Below are 19,005 nucleotides of genomic sequence, written 5' to 3' on the forward strand. Positions count from 1 at the left end.
CAACCATTGACATCTTGGAACGTGCATACATTTGTCGATTTAGAAAGGTTTGCATTCATTAGTACTTGTCCTCATCTCTTGTCCATATATGAGCTTGTGTTTTGCTTTTTCTCTTCATGTTTCTTTTCCTTTTCCTTTTGTTGCCTTGCCTTGGCTTTTGTCGAGAGTTGTGGGGTAAGCTCTTAGGAAACCCTCACGAGACCTCACTCGTCCTCATAGGAAACTTTGGGGTTTTAAGGGCTTGTTGTAGCTAAAAACAACCGTGATTCCTACGACAGTGAGTTAGTGTACATTCTTTCTCCTTGTTTCTATTTTGTTTCTTTTGCTTTCAATAATTTCCTCTTGTTCTCTTTTGCTCTAGCTTTGCTCGAGGACGAGCAAAGGTTTAGCTTGGGGGAATTTGATGAGTGACATTTATGTCACTCCTAGGATAGTGTTTATGCCTTGTTTTAGCTTTCTTAGGGTGTTTTGTAGTTGTTTTGTTCAAATTATGCGTGCATACATGTCTCGATGTGATTTTAATGAAATCGCGTATATTGTTGTATGCTTGCCTTCATTGCGTGTTTGCACCGTTCCCTATACCTTATTGCTTCCCTTGGTGTTTGTGCTTAGGTATTTGAAGTCTTGGATTGCAAAGAAGAAGCCAGGGAATCATGAGAGAAGAATTGAAGAAAGCAAGGTGCAAGGGCGCGAATAATGTGCGGGCGCGCAGCCCTGTGAGAACTCGCGCAAAATTGGCAAAATTGCAGAATCGAGGAAGAAAGTTTTGCGCGGCCTGTGCGCGGGCGCACACCAACACCGCGTGGGCAGGCAGCTACGGTGCGCGGGCGCGCAGCCAGCAGCACGGGCGCACACACCAAAGCACAAGCCGCGCAACCCACAAATGCGCGGGCGCGCAGCTACTTTGCGCGGGCGCGCAGGCTGCTGCGAGGGAGCGCAGGCCGCTGCGAGGGCGCACGCGAGGGCGCACAGCTACCATGCGCGGGCGCACAGATCCTTGCGCGGGCGCACATCGGGTCCTGTTCAGCGTTTTTGCGCGATTCTTTATATATTGCGGGGCTTGTTTTGTAAAAAGAGAACTTGATTCCTTTAGATCTTTTTCCTAGTTTTAGGAGAGCTTCTCTCTCTAGGTTTAGCTTAGGGTTAGGGTAGTTTAGAGGGAGAAAGTGAGGGTTTCACCATTGTTGAGCTTGGATTTTGAAGAAGAAATTGATCATCTTTTCTATAGATTTACATCTTCAATCAATGAGAATCTCTAACTCTCTCTCCTCTATTTTTATTGCTTTGATTTTTATTATTGTTTTTGTTGTTGGTATTGCTTGTTGATCATGTTGATTCTTGATTATTTGTTGATTAATCTTGTTATTATCATGATTAGTGAGTAATTTCCCCATTGAGGGGATGGTTGTGGTGTAGTTGTATCTTGAGCATGTTCTGGGTTTAGAGTTGACTTATTTGTGATTAAAGTCTTTATATGCTTGATATTCTTTAATCTTCTTGCAAGTGCACATTGTTGGTTGATTAAAGGTGAATCTTTGCTAACAAGGAACGGAAGTTGACTTAGTTAAGGTTCATTATTATCGATTGTTATTTAATAGTACCTCCTAGTATATGGTTCTAATGTGGAAACATAGAGGCTATGTTAGGAGAAGCCAATTGACCCCGGAAGGCGGCTAGATTGGACTCTTTATTTCGATATTTGAGCATGTTTAGTTCATAATTAATTCAATTTTTATGCATTTGTTTATGTTCAAGTGAATGCTATACCTAAACCATTTCCCTTAATGTTTTATTTCTTGTTTTAGCATTTTTAGACTTTAGTTTATTTATCTCCTATTCCGGACTAGCTTAAGTGTCGATAACATTCGGTGGTGTTTAACCGTTCTCTGTGGTTCGACCCCTATGCTTGCCTTATACTCGTATTAGGTTTGTTTAGGTTGTATAAATTGTATTTGATCTAGGGATAGACAATTGACGACGCGTTTATTCCCTTGTCACGTTGCAATATTATTTTACTAGAGCGGTCAAGCTTGGACCTTAAGCAAGCCTTTCTGGGGAAGTAACCTGTGTTTTAAATTAGATTTTTCTTTTCTTTTTAGAATAGATTTTTCTCTCATGGAAATCTTTGTGTGCCTTTTGCTAGGTACATGACTTGATATACTTTGGTGCTTCGATTTGGATCAAGAATCAAGGAAGGTTGACTCCTATTTTTGCTAGCACATGGAAAAAAGGTTTAATTCTTGAGAAATTAGCTTTGAAAGGTTTAAATTGGGTCATTTATGGGTATTTACACCCACCTCAAATCCGGTAATATCTTTCCTTGCTCTTTCTCTATTGGTTGGAGACTTGTTGGACATATGTTGGTTTGAATGATTAATCTCCTTGTTTTCCCCTCCCTTGGATATATGATTTATGTTTGAGTGTATTGTATCATTCAAGCTTGGGGGAGGGTATTCTATCATGTTTGGTGGAATGTTGATTCTTATGTGTTATGAACCTTTGTATATGCTTTTCCATGTTTCTTATATTTTGAAAAACTCCATAAAGATTTTTGTTTCTATCAAGGCAAATTTGCAATGTGTTTTGTTTTGTTCTTGCATTGGGCATAATAACATTTGGACTTAATTGTATAATTGAATGCTTTTCTGCACGGTTTGAGAGTACGCTTGGTTGATTCTAGGATAAAGCATGCTAAGGTAGTTGGTTAGAACTAGTGGGAACATGAAACCGGATTCTACTTGTTTGTGGCATGTTTGGTAGTTGCTTCCTATAGTCGATTTGACACCAATAGTGAGTTTTTGCTACAACCATGTGAGTTCTATGTTTTTTCAAGCCTTCTACCTATATTTGCATGAGCGGCATGGATCCTTGACTTCTTGCAAACCTAATCTTGAAACTTGACTCATAGATCTTGAATCCGAGACCGAACCGTTTAGGGAGGACAAAGGCACCTTTTTCGGGGTGGTATTTTTCTATTTTTAGGATAGTTTGTTTTATTTTTGTTATTTTTGGGTTTACATTTGCCTTCTTGCAACCATTTGAGCCTTATACCTTCTTTTCAAGCCACATCTTTATATCTTTGGCCTTTTGTTTCATTCTCTTTCTTTTCTTGGTTTTTGTGAAGCAATTGATCATTCTTGATGGAGTTTGTGGTGGAGAAGTTGGAATGTTTGGTTTTTATGATAGCAAGATTGTGTTATATTTTCTTTGTGAATAATGGCAAATGAGTATAAGTAAAAGCCGTCCTATATTAAAGGCATGGACAAATAAGTGCAAAATCGAAAAAGCCGTCCAATGCTAAAAGAGGCAAGGACAAAGCATTATTAAAAAAAAAAAAAAGAGAAAAATGAAAAATTCAAAAATATTTTGATGTGAGTTTTCTCCCTTTTTGAGCATTGAGGACAATGCTCCATTTAATCTTGGGGGGAAGCGTTCTCACGCTTTTTGTGTATATGTTTGTGATTTATAGCTTTGAATAAGCTTGGGGGTGTTACTTTGTTTTTGTTTGGTGATTACTTGATTGTGATTCTAAGAATTGGCAGTTCTTTGCTTCACTATTAGGAAAACCACCAAATTTTAAATTTTAGCCTACCTTCACCCTTTTGCCTTAACGTTACAACCTTGGGGAAAGACATTTTGACCTAAATGGTTGAGTCATTCATCGGTGGAGAGGAATGTGAGTTTTAGGAATAGGGAGAGGGGATGCAAAAGTCAAGATGTCGAGTAGCCTAAAAATTCTCTTTTTCCGGTTCCTTCGTGGAATCATTGGGATGCTGACTTGAGGTCGATTTGAAGTTATTAGGAAGAACGTGGTAAGATTGTTTGAGATGAAAGTGGATTGTGAAAGCTAGTTCCTATGCTTAGCATATTTATGTTTCAATCAACCTTGGGTATCTTGGAACGTGCACTCCCGTACTTGTTTAGAAAGATTTGCATCCACTTGTGCTTGTACATTTGCAAAAGTCCTTTCATGAACATTTGTTTGCTTTTCTTGTATTTTGTTTTCTTTTTCATGCTTTGCCTTGTTTGTATTATTATGAGAGTTATGGGTCAAACTCTTAGGATACCCTTACGAGACCTCACTCGTCCTCATAGGCGACTTTGGGGTTTAAAGGGCTTGTTGTAACTAAAAACAACCGTGATTCCTACGACAGTGAGTCTTAGTGTATATTCTTATCTTGAGTCTTTCTTTTTCATTTTAAATAAATCTTTCATCCTTGATCTTTCTTGCTTTGTTTTGCTCGAGGACGAGCAAAAGTTTAGCTTGGGGGAATTTGATGAGTGACATTTATGGCACTCATTTGGTCCCTTTTTTGATGAATTTAATTCTATTTTATTACTCCTTTCTTTAGTTTTCCTTAGTTTTATTCTTATTTTCTTCATTTTATGCTTTTTGTAGTTAGTTTCTCTATTTTATGCATTTTCTAGTTTACTTGTTATTTTTCCCTTTTATTTGCTTTTTATCCTTTATTTGTAGGTTGTGATTGATTGTCCAAGGATTCCCCAGCTTCCTCTCCATGGTCTTTCATTGTTTTTCATGCCTAGTGCTTGTGCATAGAGTTTCAGGTCAAAGGGGGATCCGAGGAGCACGCTTCAAGGCCTTGTATATGCCTTTCTCATGGCTCATTTTCTTCAAGATTTCCAAGGAAGTTTCTGCCTACTTTGTCCTCCATCATCATCATCTAGGATGTGTGCACCCCATGAGCTAGGACGAAGAGAAGAAGAAGAGGTTGCCAGATATGTGCGGGCGCACTTGGGGAGTGTGCGGCCGCACATATGTCGTGTGCGGCCGCACATGGGGTGTGTGCGGGGGCACCTTTCTGGGTGTGTCCCGTGCGCACTTCTCTCTCTCCTCTGAGCGCCCGCACCTGCGTGGGTCTATTCTTGGGCGTCAAAACCGACCTTCTCCTTTTTATATATAGTTATTTCCTTCTATTTTTGTAGCAAGAAGTTTCATAATAGAATTAGATCATATTCTTAGCTTGGTTGAGAGCTTCTCTCTCTAGATCTAGGGGTTAATTTTAGGAGTAGATTTTAGAGAGAGAAAGTGAAGAATTTCAATGGTGATTGAGAGATTGAAGATCCAATGGTGACAATTGTATTGGAGATCTACTCTATTATCAATGAGCATTTCTAAACTCTATCTCAGCTATTGTTTTGTTTAATATTCATCTTCAGATTGTTTGATTTTGATTAGATTTCGATGATTTGATGATTGATGTTTGATTAGAGTAATTGCTCTTCTTTGATTGTTGATTCTTTGATTGTTGATTTCTTTAGTTGTTGGTTGAATTGATGATGTTGCTAGAGTAGTTGTTTGGTTAGGGATTTGGTGAAGCTTGTATTATGTAATGGATTGATGTAGATCGGGGATTTTGATGGAGTTGATGATGTGACTGAATTGGTTAATTGATTATGTGCATGTGTGTGTTTGATTTAGGCTTGATCACCCTAGTTATTCACACTAGATTGCATTGTAAGTTCACATTGATACGGACCATTGATTTGTGGCTTGCATTTACACGATTGAGGTGTCTTGTGATGTTTCCTAGCTAGAGTTTATCGTAGTTGACGCTAGTTAGACCTCTAGGAGAATAGCTTGATATGCTCTTTTGGTTGCATAATTAATTTCCCTCACATTGCTTGACTTAGTCAACTTCCTAAACCAATTTGCATTGTTCATTGCTAATATAAGTGAATCCTAATCCCTAGCATTTTATTTGTTTGATTTCTTTGTCTTAGTAGTTGTTAGTGTCCTCTTTTACCCTTCGTCTTCGACCTAGCTTAGGCACATAATTGAAAGCACTTAGACATTACCGTTCCTTTGGGTTCGACCCTTGACTTACCTCTATACTTGTATTTAGGTTTGTTGAGTGTTTATAAATTTTGTTTGGCTTAGGAGGATTAGTTCAACGACCTAATTTTCCCACGTCAATCAACCAAAAAGGATCACTTCCCTCTCCCTTTTATTGACCAAATGCTTGAAAGGTTGACAAGGCACAAATTCTATTGCTTCCTTGATGGATATTCGGGATTCTTTCAAATTCCTATTCATCCCGAGGATCAAGAAAAGACAACCTTCACATGCCCCTATGGTACTTTTGCATATAGAAGAGTGCCCTTTGGATTGTGTAATGCTCCGGCAACCTTTCATAGGTGTATGATGAGCATTTTTGGGGACATGCTTGAAGAGGAAATGTAGGTTTTCATGGATGACTTTTCCGTGGGAGGAGTTTCATTTGAGGATTGCCTCAAAAATCTTGAAAAGTGTCTTGAGAGATGTGAAAAGGTCAATTTGGTGCTTAATTGGGAAAAATGACACTTCATGGTGGAAGAAGGGATTGTGCTTGGACACAAGATTTCTCACAAGGGCATAGAAGTTGACAAAGCCAAGATTGAGATGATAGAGAAATTGCCACCTCCGGTTAATGTGAAGGGAGAAATATCATTTTTGGGCCATGCCGTGTTTTATAGAAGGTTTATCAAAGACTTTTCCCTCATTGCTAAGCCTTTAAATGATCTTCTCCAAAAAGATGTTGATTTTGTCTTTGATGATGCTTGTTTGGAAGCTTTTAATAAGTTGAAGAAAGCTTTGACTTCCACTCCTATTGTCCAAGCCCCTAGATGGGATTTGCCTTTTGAGCTTATGTGTGATGAAAGTGATACGGCCATAGGAGGTGTGTTGGGTCAAAGAATTGATAAGAAGCTTCATGTCATCTATTATATGTCGAAGACCTTTAATGGTGCTCAAAGGAATTATACAACAACGGAAAAGGAATTCTTGGCAATTGTTCATTCTTTTGAGAAGTTCCGTTGTTATTTGTTGGGGTCTAAGACTATAGTTTTCACCGATCATGCGGCTTTGAAGTATCTCTTTGGGAAGAAGGAATCCAAACCAAGGTTGATTCGTTGGGTTCTTAAGCTTCAATCTTTTGATCTTGAGATCCGGGATAAGAAAGGTGCGGAAAATGTGGTTGCGGATCATTTATCTAGGCTTGAGGATTTTCAAGTTCAAGATGATGGATCCCCTATTGAGGATCAGATGTTGGATGATTCATTGTATGTTATTAATGTGAAGGAGCTCCCTTGGTTTGCCGATTTGGTGAATTTTCTTGCTTGTGGGAAGTTCCCTCCTTTTTCCAACAATTAAAGGAGGAAGCTCATGAGAGAAGCTAGGCACTATGTGTGGGATGAGCCGATCTTGTAAAAAAGAGGTGTAGATGGATTGTTGCGCTGGTGTGTGCCAAATGAGGAAATACCAAATGTTTTAAAGATGTGCCACTCGGATCCTAGTGGTGGTCATATGGGTGTTTCAAGAACGGCCTCTAAGGTGCTTCAATGTGGGTTATGGTAGCCAAACCTCTTTAAGAATGCTTGGGAATTTGTCAAGATTTGTGATCAATGCCAAGGGACCGGGAATATTTCAAAAAGGAATGAGATGCCCCAACAACCAGTTCTTGAGTTGGAAATTTTTGATGTTTTGGGTATAGATTTCATGGGTCCTTTTCCATCTTCTTTTGGGAATCAATACATTCTTGTTGCCGTTGACTATGTATCAAAGTGGGTTGAAGCCATTGCTTTTCCAACTAATGACCATAAGGTGGTGATGAAGTCGTTCAAGAAGATTATATTCCCAAGGTTTGGCATTCCCAAGGCGGTTATAAGTGACGATGGCTCTCATTTTGTGCACTATGCTTTCCGGAAAATGTTGAAGAAGCATGGAGTGAACCAAAGATTTGGTCTTCCTTATCATCCTCAAACCAATGGGCAAGTTGAGGTATCTAATCGTCAAATTAATTTGATTCTTGAGAAGACAGTTGCAAGTAGTAGGAAAGATTGGGCAAACAAGATTGATGATGCTTTGTGGGCATATAGAACGGCTTTCAAAACTCCTATAGGTACCACTCCTTATCGCTTGGTTTATAGGAAGTCTTGCCATCTTCCGGTGGAGCATGAGCACCGCACTCATTGGGTAATCAAGATGATTAATTTTGATTTGGCTAGTGCGGGTGAACAACGTTGGTTGGATTTGCATGAATTGGAAGAGCTTCGTTTGGATGCCTATGATTGTGCTTGCTTGTACAAGGCTAGAACCAAGGAGGTGCATGATAAGCTAATTGAGAAGAAAGAGTTCATTCCAGGGGATAAGGTGCTTCTCTACAATTCAAAGATCAGGCTTTTTCTCGGAAAGTTGATGTCTCGTTGGACCGGTCCTATTGTTGTGCAAGAGGTATTCTCAAATTGTTCTATTGAAATTTCGCCTTTGGATCTTTCAAGGACTTTTAAGGTCAACAGACATAGGCTCAAGCGTTACTATGATAGAGTCTTTGTTGGAGTCATTCATGACATGACTCTCTATGATCCACCTTGAAAGCGGTGGAGAATGTCAAGCTTAAGACTCTAAATAAGCGCTTATCGGGAGGCAACCCGAGTTTTCTAACTTTTTATCCTTTTCTTTTGATTTTTCTTTGTGATTTGATGATGTTTTTGTCTCTTAATCTTGTTGTGTTTTGTGTTGTAGGTTTGTTTGAGTTGATTTCCAACAACTTTGATGCCATTTTTGAGGTAAAATTGTCCCATTTCTTGAGTTGGAAAATTGTGTAAGTATGGAGCTTGGTGGGTACTTGTGATTAAATTCTTGATTTTTATGCTTTATACCCACCAATATGAAGGTTTGCTACTGCCTATATGGTTCCTCATCACCATCATATAGGTGGGCGCACCTTGGTGAGGGAGGAAGGAAAAGGGGAAGGAAAGACCCTCGTGGGTGCGGCCGCACTTACGCACACAAGGCATGTGCGGGCACACCATGCCCATGTGCGGCCGCACATGCCCGGCCGTGGTACCCGCTTATTTTCCCCCCTTAAGCCCGATTCTCTCTCCTCCTTCTCTCTCTTACTTCATTCTATTTTCCCCCTCTAGATCTATTTGGTATTGCTCTAGTTCCTCCTTCATCTTCATCATATATTTCTCATTGTTTTTTCATCAAAGTCCATAATTTTCAAGTCTTTGTTGCTCAAATCCTCACTCTAACACATTCAAGGTAATTTTCTCTCTCCTTAATTTGAAAATTTTGGGTATTTTTCAATTGAAGCTTTGTAGTATGTTGTTGGAGATGTTTGTAAGTAGTAGTATTTTTCTTGTTATTTTCTTGTGTTTTCTTATCAATTGAAGGTGTAATTGCATGAATTATGTGATAAATTTTCAATTTTTATGATTCATGAGATTTTGATTTTGATTGGTACCACCTTTACTTACATTTCCATGATTGCTAATACTTGATGATTATGAAGATGATGATGTTGATTTTTGTTATTATGATGGTTTTACTTGAGCAAATTGAATATTTTGGCATGAATTTTGTTGGATTTGTGTATAGATTAGTTTGTGGGTTTATTGTTGGTGTTGATAGTGTTCATGTTGACAAGGGTTTGCTAGTCATAAGATGTAATGTTGCTTCAACTAATTGTGTTATGGGACAACATTTGTGACAATTATTCTGGTTTGATTATGCATTGTTTAATTGAGTTGAATATTTGCTTACTTCTTTGATTATTGTGAATTTTGTTTGTCCCCATTATCATGATTGGTTTTTGGCACATTATTTGCTATTTTTGAAGCTCTTTTCTTTGTTTGTTGTTTGTAGATGGTTGCTCCTCGTCGAACGAAGCGTGCCAAACCTTCCAACCCTCGGGATATACTTGAGCCGCCTTCTTCTATTAAGGAAACTTATGGTATAAGGTTTAGAACTAAGAAGCATTGGGATAGATTTGCAAGTCTATCATCAAGGAAACTTTACTCCACTAGATTCTATGATCAAGAGACTACTACACTTTTGGGGATTGACGAAGACGTAAGGATGCTAGCAAGGAACTTGGGCCTTGAAAACTTCATTGATCTAAATGCTCCAACTTTCCCTCGAATTACATATGAGTTCCTTTCCTCGCTAGATGTTCATGGTGGTGGTGACGATGATGATGAGCCTCCTACACTATTCTTTCAAGTTTTCAACGAAGATCATTCTATCCCTCTTTCTTATCTCAACGAGATGTTTCATTTTCCGGAGTCAATTGAAGGTCTTCCATTGATATATCCGGCTTATGAGACTCTTCACACGGACCACAAGTATGATGAGAACAATTGGTGGGATAGTATATCTTTTGAAGATTCCTACCGAGCTCAAAATTCAAAGTCCGCTTCAATCATTCACGGAGCAATGCGCTACTTTAGCCGAATTCTAACATATGCTTTCTTCTCCAAGGAATCTCTTGGAGCGATGTCTCAAGAAGAGCTTAGTTGGCTTTGGTTAGCGGATCAACCAAAGAATGAAGAGATTGAAGTTATTGATTTTGCAAGGCATTTGCTCGATCGTTTCATTGATATCCGAGATGGGTTTTTTCTCTCCGGTAGCATTCAAATTAGAGGAATGATTACCATCATTGTTTTGTCTCTTGAGAAAAAGTATGGTGGCATGCTTGAAAAGCTTCAACCAATTCAAGACATAAGAGAGAAGACTCCCTCATATCTTTTGAGCACCTTTGCCTTAATCAACCAAAAATTCATTGAGCGGACTCTCATGGAGGATTTATTTATTTGGAAGGTATCTCGCACCACGGATTGGTGTCTCATTCCCCATGAAGGTTCAATGGTGAGAGACTTGGAGTCGGTCTACCCTTGGAAGCCATGCAAAAGGGATATTCCTAGTTCCCTCCGTCGGGTCTCCTTACCTCCTAAGGGGAGTGCTCCTCCCAAGTCTAAGGCATCTTCATCAAAGGGAGGTAACCATAGTCCTCCTCCTTCTCCTATTTCTTCTTCCATGCATGATTTGTCTAGTTTGCATGCAAAGATTGATGCCCTTACTTTTGCTTTGTCTTCTTCCTCTTCTATGGGGAATGGTTGTATGGAGGGTAGTTTTGACTTTCATGCTAGGAGGGTTTATGATTTTCATGTTTCAAGGGGGGAAATTGAGCCTTATTTGAACTACCCCTACCTCTCGGTCCAAGAGGGACCTATCCCTCAATGGGAGCCTTTTGATAAGGCCGTTGGACCCCGTCTTTGTTATCCTTATTGGGAGGTTCCCCATGTGGAACATAGTGCCATCGGTGGGACCTCTAGAGGAGACTATGACTATAGGAGACCGGGAGGGTGTGATTGGGCATATGATCCTGCTAACCCTGCTCCTTTCCCTTCCCCTGAGACTGCGGAGAGATGGGGTCGTACGGGCCCACCCGTTTTTGATGACCGGTCCCATTTCTTTGCTGTTGATGCCCTTAGGAGGATGGGTAGGGCCAAGGGGAAGGATTTAGTTCGCAGTGTCGTCTATGACATTGGTGGGGGGAGTTTTAGCTCTACCCCTTACCACAGTGCCGAGTGAGCCATGTTGGCTACCCCCCCCCCCCTTATGCTTGTTTTAGCTTGGGGGAGGGGTGCCTCATTTCTAGCTTGGGGTAGTTATTTTAGGTTGGTTGTGTTTTGCATGTCCTTCCCCTTGCTAGTGGTTCATTTGGCATTGTTGCTTTTCAGTCCCCATGTCCTCTATCTACACAACTGTTTCTCTGATGATAGTTCTGTTGGTTTCCTGATGATGCTTTGCTCTGATTTCCTCTGATTGATCTACCGTTATTCTGTTGGTTTTTATGATGATGTTTCCTATCTGATTTTTTGATATTTCTCTGTCCACTGATATATATTTTCGATGCGCTGTCGTTATGCTGCCGGATTTTCGGCTGATTTTGTTTGGAAGATACTAACCATTTTTTTTGTATATAGCTTCTTTTATTTTTCTTTTTCTCACTTGGTCTCTCGACGATGTTTTTGGTCTTAAATTGCAACGGAGGTGGTTCCTTTTCACCCTCGTTTATTTTTGCTTAGCATGGAGAGCCCGGTGAGACCTTTCTAATTTTTCTCTTTATTTTTCTTTGGTTGCATAGACTAGGATTAGTTTAGGAGAAGTTAGATGGTTTGAGGATGAATGCTTGTTAACACGTAATGTGTTTGGGATTGATGACGATGATGTCATTCGATCACTTGTTTGTCGATTGGGATTTTTATGTGTTTAACTTGCTTTCTAGTCCATTTCATCATTTTTCTTCTATTCTCCTTTTGCTATGTTTCCTTTTCTTTTCCTATTCTTTTCTTTTACCTTTCTTTTCTTTTATTTTCTTTTATTTTTCTTTTCTTATTTGTGGTATGATTTTGAGGCAAATTTTTCTTTTTAATTTCTTTTGAAATGGACTTTATACATTGGACTTTGTCTTTTGCATGATTTTCTTCCTAGGTAATAAAGGTATGCACGGTTTGAGACTATGTTTGGTTGACTCTAGGATAGGTGTATGCTAGGGTAGTTGGTTTGAACTAGGAGGATCATGAAGCCAGATTCTACTTGTTTGTGGCATGCTTGGTAGTTGCTCCCTATAGTCAATTTGACACCATTAGTGAGTTTTTGCTACACAATGTTAGGTTCATTATTTTTCAAGCCTTCAACCTACTTTGTATGAGCGGCGTGGATCCTTGACTATGCAAACCTAATCTATAATGCTTGATGTATGATTCTTAAACCCGAGACCGAGCTATCTAGAGGGGACAAAGGCACATTTTTCGGGGTGGTATTTTTCGTTTTTAGGATAGTTTGTTATTTTCTTTGTTTTTGGGTTTACATTTGACTTCTTGCAACCTTTTGAGCATTATACCTTCTTTTCAAGCCACATCTTTAGTTCTTTGACCTTTTATTTCATTTTCTTTTTATTTGGTTTTTGTGAAGCAAACTGATCATTTATGATGGAGTTTGTGGTGGATGAGTTGGAGTTTTGGTTTCTACGAGTGCAAGTTTGTGATATCAATTTCTTTGTGAATAATGGCAAGTGTTTGAGAAAAAAAGCCGTCCTACTTCATAAAGGGCATGGACTAATAAATTGCATTATAGAAAAAGTCGTCCGAATTTAGCAAAAGGCAAGGACATTGCAAATTCAAGTAAAAAAAAAAGAAGAAAAAAGTGAAAAATTCAAAAATATTTTTGATGTATTCTTTTCTCATTCTAAGCATTGAGGACAATCCTCCATTTTGGCTTGGGGGAGAAGCGCATATGCTTTTTTGTGTATATGTTTGTGATTTATAGCTTTGAATAAGCTTGGGGGTGTACGTATCTTTGTTTGGACTAGTGATTACTTGATTGTGATTCTAAGAAAGGCGCCTTCTTTGCTTCACTATTAGGAAAACCACCAAATTTCAAATTTTAGCCTACCTTCACCCTTTATGCCTTACGTTACAACCTTAGGGAAAGACCTTTCGACCTAGATAGTTGAGTCACTATTCGGGGGAGGGAATCATGGGTTATTGCCTAAAGAAAGGGGATGCATAGTCAAGATTGTCGAGTAGCCTAAATAAATCTCTTTTTCCGGTTCCTTCGAGGAATCATTGGGAGGCTCACTAAGGGGAGATTTGAGACTAGTGGGGAGAACGCGGTAAGATTGTTTGGGATGAACGTGGATTGTGATGTCTAATTCCTATGCCTAGCATACCCTATGTTTTAATCAACCTTAGATATCTTGAAAAGTGCATACCTTAATTACTTGAGAAAGACTTTCATTCATTTGCATTATAGTCTCCATGTAAGTCTATTTCGCAAAGGTTTTGTTTTCATTTTCTTTTCTTTTCTTTTCATGGTTTTGCCTCATTAATGTTTGGTGGAGAGTTATGGGTCAATCTCTTAGGATACCCTTACGAGACCTCACTCGTCCTCATAGGCGACTTTGGGGTTTAAAGGGCTTGTTGTAGCTAAAAGCAACCGTGATTCCTACGACAGTGAGTCTTAGTGTACATTCTAATCTTGAGTCTTTCTTTTTCATTTTCAATAAATTTTTCAGTCTTGATCTTTCTTGCTTTGTTTTGTTCGAGGACGAGCAAAAGTTTAGCTTGGGGGAATTTGATGAGTGACATTTATGGCACTCACTTGATCTCTTTTTGGATGAATTTCATTTCATTTTATAGCTCTGTTCTTTAGTTTTCTTTAGTTTTGTTCTTTATTTCTTCATTTTGTGCTTTTCGTAGTTAGTTTCTTTATTTGTGCATTTTCTCGTTTATTTGTTGTTTTTCTCTATTATTTGCTTCTTTTCTTATGTTTGTAGGTTATGATCGATTGTCCAAGGACTCCCGAGCTTCCCCTCAATGTTTATCATTGCTTTTGATGCCTTGTGCTAGTGCATTGAGCTTCAAGTCAAGAGGGACTTGAAGAGCAAGCTTCAAGACCGGTGCACACAAGTGGTGTGGACACCATTTTTACCTTGTGCCCACCAAAATTGTCAAAAACTTGCTGCCTACTTCGTTCCCCATCACCATCACCAAAGGTGTGTGCACCGGATGAGCTAGGACGAAGAAAGGAGGGGAGCTTACGCACATAGGTGCGGGCGCACACAGGGGATGTGCGGCCGCACAGGTGGCGCGTGCGGCCGCACATCCGTCGCGTGCGGGCGCACCCACATGGGTATGTGCCCGTGCGCCCCTCTCTCTCTCCTACGTGCGACCGCACCGGCGTGGGTCTATTTTTGGACGTCATAACCAACTTCTCCTTTATATATATAGTTATTTCCTTCTATTTTTAGAGAGACAATTAGATTTTCATTAGCTAGAATTAGATTAGATTAGATTAGATTTTAGAGAGAGAAAAACACTTGTTCTTAGATTTTTAGAGAGAGAAAATTTGGGTTTGATGATTGATGTTTGAAGATTGCTACAATTGATTTGATTTCTATCAAGTTTGTAAGAATTCTTTACTCTCTAATGCAATTTTATGTTTAATTTCATTAGTATTGTTGATTGATTTAGTTTGTTAATAGTTTGATTGATTTGGTTTAAATTTGTTGATTTCAATTGATGAATATGGATTTGTAGATTAGTTTAGCTTTGATCTTGATGTTCTTTATTGATTGTGAGTAGTTTGATTGCTAGGGTAAAGGTGAAGCATGTAGGGGTGAGCAAAAATTCCGGGTACCCGGAATTGGAACCGGAACCGGTTAGGAACCGGCGGGTCCGGAATCGAGATTAGACCCGGTGGTTCCAATTCCGAGTAATAAATTAAGGACCCGGTTATAACCAATTCCAATTCCAATTCTCAACTTTTTGGACCCGGAACCGGTTAGGTACCCGGTTATCCAATATATCCTAAACTTAATAAATTTTAAATAATAAAAATATGTTAAATGTATCTAATTTGTACAATAAAAAAGTATTATTAATACCTAACATGAATACAAATAGCTTAATGCATATATAAATATAAGTATTAAACACTAATAATGATACTAATCAAAATAAGAATTATAATTTGTATTATATTTTAACAATTACATACATAAGTGGGTACCCGGAACCGGAACCGGTACCCGGTGGTTCCAATTCCAATTCCTAAAATTTAGGACCCGGTTAAACCAATTCCAATTCCGGTTCCGCATTTTAGGACCCGGTTCCAACCAATTCCAAGTCTGGGTCCTAAAATTTTGACCAGGTACCCGGTTTGCTCACCCCTAGAAGCATGTATTAGCAATGAATTGAGATTGATTTAGGGAAATTGATTGAGTTGATGATGTGATTAAATTGGTTGATTGATTTTGTGCATGTGTGTGCTTGATTAGGCTTGATCACCCTTGTTATTCACACTAGATTGCATTGTAAGTTCACATTGATACAGACCATTGATTTGTGGCTTGCATTTACACGATTGAGGTATCTTGTGACGTTTCCTAGTTAGAGTTTATCGTAGTTGGCGCTAGTTAGACCTCTAGGAGAATAGCATGATATGCTCTTTTGGTTGCAATTTCGATTTTCCCTCACATTGCTTGACTTAATTGATTGACCTCCCAAATTGATTAATTTTCATTGTTGATGCATGTGGATCCTAGCCCTAGTATTTGTTATTTTTGGTGTACAAAGTATTAGTTGTGTTTAGTCCTAGTTTAGCCTTACAACCCCACTCTCTACTTCGGAATAGCTTAGCGTTAGGCGATAGAATTTCAATTACCATTCCCTTGGGTTCTACCTCGACTTACTACTATACTCATATAGGGGTTTGTTGAGTTAATGAATATTGTTTGATTGGGTTGGAAAAGTAGCCAAACAACCTACCGTTTCGTCTCCTATCACTTTGTTGAATGCATTTGACTTTCATTTAATTCAAAAAGCTTTGTTTGAATGTGTTTGACTTTCATTTAACTCAATTAGCTTTGTGGAATGCATTTGACTTTCGTTTGTTTCAAAAAGCTTTGTTTGAATGTGTTTGACTTTCATTTGACTCAATTAGCTTTGTTGAATGCATTTGACTTTCATTTGACTAAATTAGCTTTGTTGAATGCATTTGACTTTTATTTGGTTCAAAAAGCTTTGTTTGAATGTGTTTGACACTAATTTGATTCCAAAAGCTTTGTATGAATGTGTTTGACTTTAATTTGACACAATTATCTTTGTTGAATGCATTTGACTTTCATTTGAATCAAAAAGCATTGTTTGAATGTATATGACTTTCATTTGACTCAATTAGCATTGTTGAATGCAATTTACATTCATTTGATTCAAAAAGCTTTGTTAGAATGTGTTTGACTTTCATTTAACTCAATTACCTTTGTTGAATGCATTTTACAGTCATTTGATTCAAAAAGCTTTGTTTGAATGTGTTTGACTTTCATTTGACTCTATTAGCTTTGTAAAATGCATTTGACTTTCATGTGACTCAATTAGCTTTATATGAATGTGTTTCACTTTCATTTGACTCAATTAGCTTTGTTAATTGCATTTCACTTTCATTTAATTCAAAAAGCTTTGTTTGAATGTGTTAAACTTTCATTTGACTCAATTAGCTTTGTTGAATGCATTTCACTTTCATTTGATTCAAAAAGCTTTGTTTGAATGTGTTTGACTTTCATTTGACTCAATTATCTTTGTTGAATGCATTTGACTTTCATTTGAATCAAAAAGCTTTGTTTGAATGTGCTTGACTTTCATTTGACACAATTATCTTTGTTGAATGCATTTGACTTTCATTTGAATCAAAAAGCTTTGTTTAAATGTGTTTCACTTTCATTTGACTCAATTATCTTTGTTGAATGCATTTGACATTCATTTGATTCAAAAAGCTTTGTTTGAATGTGTTTGACTTTCATTTAACTCAATTAGCTTTGTTGAATTCATTTGACTTTCATTTGATTCAAAAAGCTTTGTTTGAATGTATTTGACTTTTATTCGACTCAATTATCTTTGTTGAATGCATTTAACTTTCATTTGATTTAAAAAGCTTTGCATGAATGTGTTTGACTTTCATTTGACTCAATTATCTTAATAGAATGCACTTGACTATCATTTCATTCAAAAAGCTTTGTTTGAATGTGTTTGACTTTCATTTAAGTTAAAGAGCTTTGTTGAATTCATTTGACTTTCATTTGATTCAAAAAGCTTTGCTTGAATGTGTTTGATTTTTATTTGACTCAATTATCTTTGATGAATGCGTTGGACTTTCATTTGATTAAAAAAGCTTTGTTTGAATGTGTTTGACTTTCATTTGACTTAATTAGCTTTGTTGAATGCATTTTGACTTTCATTTGATTCAAAAAACATTATTTAAATGTTTTTCACTTTCATTTAACTCAATTAGCTTTGTTGAATGCATTTAACTTTCATTTGATTCAAAAAGTTTTGTTTTAATGTGTTTTGACTTTCATTTGTTTAAAAAAAGCTTTGTTGAATGAGTTTAAATTTCATTTGACTCAATTAGCTTTGTTTAATGCATTGGATTTTCAATTGATTCAAAAAGCTTTGTATGAATGTGTCTGACTTTCATTTGACTCAATTAGCTTCGTTGAATGCATTTGAGTTTCATTTGATTTTAAAAGCTTTGTTTAAATGTGTTTGACTTTCATTTGGTTGAAAAGCTTTGTTGAATGGGTTTGACTTTTATTTTACTCAATTAGCTTTGTTGAATGCATTTGACTTTCATTTAACTTAATTACCTATGATGAATACATTTGACTTTCATTTGATTCAAAAAGCTTTGTTTGAATGTGTTTGACTTTCATTTGACTCAATTAGCTGTGTTGAATGCATTTGACTTTATTTCATTCAAAAAGCTTTGTATGAATGTGTTTGACTTTCATTTGACTCAATTATCTTTGTTGAATGCATTCGACTTTATTTGATTCAAAAGGCTTTGTATGAATGTGTTTGACTTTCATTTGACTCAATTATCTTTGTTGAATGCATTCGCTTTCATTTGATTTAAAAAGCTTTGTTTGAATGTGTGTGACTGTTATTTGAGTCCAAAAGTTTTTGAATGCATTTGACTTTATTTGTTTCAAAAAACTTTGTTTGAATGTGTTTGATTTTCATTTGTCCCAATTATATTTGTTGAATGCATTTGACTTTCATTTGGTTGAAAAAGCTTTGTATGAATGTGTTTGACTTTCATTTGACTTTCATTTGATTCATAAAGCATTGTTTGAATTTGTTTGACTTTCATTTGACTGAATTAGCGTTGTTGAATGCATTTGACTTTCATTTTATTCAAAAAGCTTTATTTGAATGTGTTCGACTTTCATTTGACTTAATTAGCTTTGTTGAATGAATTTAACTTTCATTTGATTCAAAAAGCTTTGTTTTAATGTGTTTTACTTTCATTTGATTTAAAAAGTTTTGTTGAATGACTTTGAATTTCATTTGACTTAATTAGCTTTGTTGAATGCATTTGACTTTTATTTGAGTCAAAAAGCTTTGTAGAATGCATTTGATTTTATTTGATTCGAAAAGCTTTGTTTGAATGTGTTTGACTTTCATTTGACTCAATTATCTTTGTTAAATGTATTTGACTTTCATTTGGTTTAAAAAGCTTTGTTTGAATATGTTTGACATTCATTTGATTCAAAAAGCTTTGTATGAATGTGTTTGACTTTCATTTCACTTTCATTTGATTCATAAAGCATTTTTTGAATGTGTTTCACTTTCATTTGACTCAATTGGCTTTGTTGAATG

Source organism: Chenopodium album, chromosome 21, assembly GCF_948465745.1.
Source record: "Chenopodium album chromosome 21, dcCheAlbu1.1, whole genome shotgun sequence".
In the NCBI taxonomy this organism is placed as follows: domain Eukaryota; kingdom Viridiplantae; phylum Streptophyta; class Magnoliopsida; order Caryophyllales; family Amaranthaceae; genus Chenopodium; species Chenopodium album.